This window comes from Chiloscyllium punctatum, chromosome 4 (genome assembly GCF_047496795.1).
Source record: "Chiloscyllium punctatum isolate Juve2018m chromosome 4, sChiPun1.3, whole genome shotgun sequence".
NCBI lineage: Eukaryota > Metazoa > Chordata > Chondrichthyes > Orectolobiformes > Hemiscylliidae > Chiloscyllium > Chiloscyllium punctatum.
In genome coordinates, this window is record NC_092742.1 from 136,215,978 (window position 1) to 136,218,595 (window position 2,618).

The following is a 2,618-nucleotide window of genomic DNA, read 5'->3' on the forward strand; positions in this document are numbered from 1 at the left end:
CCGGGGTAATAGGAAGAACGCAGGTCGTATTAGACCCAGGAAGCATACCCCAGCCCATCCCATGGGCAGTTTGGAGTATGCCCGATTACCGCATATCCAAAATAGGCCATCTGGAGCAGGCCCTCCCTGCCTCACAACGTCATCCCACAGCTCCTTTACCCCGGGGACGCCCTCATAAGGACCAGGACCACTGCAATTCCAGTATTCGGACTCCTGACCCAGAGTCTGGACAGGAGTATCCCAGCATCGATTCCCCCGACAACCACCACTCCAGACTCTCATCATGCCATCGGAAGAATCAGAACCTAGTTCGTCAGAGGAGGAATCAGTACGTAATGGAATGCAATTTTTATGACCTCGGTTTGCAATGTACCAAGTAATATCCTCAGGCCACCATACTCGCGTGGTTGCATCCAATATATTCTGACAGGGACTAATCCCTACCTCCACGGTCCCCTTGCCTTCAATACAGAACTGGCCCTCAGGGCTGTTTGTCAGTCTCCACCCCTGGCTTTTTCTGTCGTTGACATGAGTCCAAGTGGTTTGAAGCAATTCCCCTATGTCTAAGCTTTGACCAGTCCACGGCCATTGTTCCGACATATGCGGCCCCCCACAAACCCAGCAATTGCTAACATTTAAAACAGTGGCTATTCTAGAGGTGAGATCAATAAACAGGTTTTGTGTAACATCAGGGAGTTCAATTTTTCCTTCTACCTCTTCGTATACGGATGGCACTTTAGGGAGCACGACCGTTCCCTAACGGTCTTGCTCCTTCCCCAACCCCCGATCAGTGATCTGTATCTTGGTCTCCTTGACTCTGTCAACCTGCTCCCTGAGCAACACGGAGGATAGGTCCCACCTCCCAGTTTTGCTAATAGACACCCAGCGGTCATTTATAGGGCATCCACGGATTTTGCCACCGTATCCTTTATTATATACCTGATAATAGGGTCTCCCATCCTCCCAACATTCGTGTCGTGCACTCACATCGTAACACCTATCGTCCACATAGGAATGGGACACAAATGATCCCGAGTAGATTCGAATCCCAAGTCTTACTGTAGTTCGACATTTGTCACATCTCCCCTCACCCTCCCCCACATACAGGAGTAAACTGATCAATATCCCCACCAATACAGTCCAAGTAGAGTTCATTATCGCTGTCTTTTCAGTTTTACCACCAACGGCTTGTCCCCTTGCTCGCATGTCCAAGTACTCTCTCCTTCAGGCGGAACAGGCCCCTTTATCCTCGATGCGTGGGCCCACCCTTTTTCTTTCGTCCGAACAGCTGCTTCAGTTGTTAACAGAACCAGGAACGGTCCTTCCCACTGCGGCTGGAGCTTTTCGGCCTTCCAGGTCTTAACAAGTACCCAATCTCCGGGCTCCACCTTATGCAGGAGGAAGTCGAGCGGCGGAGTGTGAGCCAGGAGACCTTTCCTCCGGAGTTCTCTTGGGCAAATTTGACCTCAGTGGGATCCCTCCTGCGCCACGTGGTGTACCACAGATTGAGGTCACCTTTGATATTGACGCAAATGGCATCTTGAATGTCTCTGCTGTGGACAAGAGCACTGGCAAAGAGAGCAAAATCACCATCACCAATAACAAGGGCAGGTTGAGTAAGGAGGAGATCGAGAGGATGGTGCAGGAAGCGGAGAGGTACAAAGGTCAGGATGATATGCAGCGTGAGAAAATTACAGCCAAGAATTCCCTGGAGTCGTACGCATTTAACATGAAGAGTTCAGTGGAGGAAGAGAAAACGAAAGGCAAGATCAGTGAGGAAGATAAGAACAAAGTCATCGAAAAGTGTAACCAGGCCATCTCCTGGCTGGAGGCAAACCAAACAGCAGAGAAGGAGGACTTTGAGCAGCAGTTGAAAGATTTGAAAAAAAAATATGCAAGCCCATCATTGCCAAACTTTACCAGGGAGGTATGCCCGAAGGGCCATTCTCAGAACAAGTCAGAAAGGACCCTTCTGGTGGACCAACAATTGAAGAGGTTGATTGAAACTTTAACTCTCTTCAAAGTAATATCATTTTCAGTTGGTCTCTCTTCTCCACCATTCCATCCCCCCACCTCCCTGAAATTGCAACAGTCCTTTAGAATTTCTCGGGGCTTCTGTAAACCCAGTTGATTTGGACATTTGCACAGTTAGGTAAATGATGGCCTACATTTCTGAAGTTTGGGTGTTTGAATGGTAGCAATTAAACGTGTCAATGGTGAATTTTTCTGCAAACTGTTTCCTGTATGTTTTATACATTGAGTAGTTTACACCCTTTTAGCTGCTAATGGAGTTCTTTCTCAGTTTTCTGCACACTACAAGAATGCACCGTATGATTCAGAAATTCAGTCAGTTGTCACTAATCCTGAGAAGTTATTGTTTAGACAGGTTATACTTACAGTTAAGCAAGCCAGCTATTCTTTCTGTCATGTAGTTGGAACAGTGTTCCCTTATAATAAATAGTATACAACAGAGATTCTATTTTCATACAGACCACAAGAAGGTGGTGTTATAACAATTGGCAGCCTTTGCAGACTTAATTTGTATGCAATTATTGGGGAAAGTAATCACAATTAAATATCTTTGGTGGAAAATGCATAACATCCGAGCAGTGGCTATC

The 2,618-nt window shown here is 46.8% G+C and overlaps 1 pseudogene; it reads left to right on the plus strand.

Moving 5' to 3' along the window:
- The first annotated feature begins 283 nt into the window (after window positions 1–283).
- LOC140476016 (heat shock 70 kDa protein-like) lies at window positions 284–2,088 on the plus strand (annotated as a pseudogene).
- The last annotated feature ends 530 nt before the right edge of the window (window positions 2,089–2,618 follow it).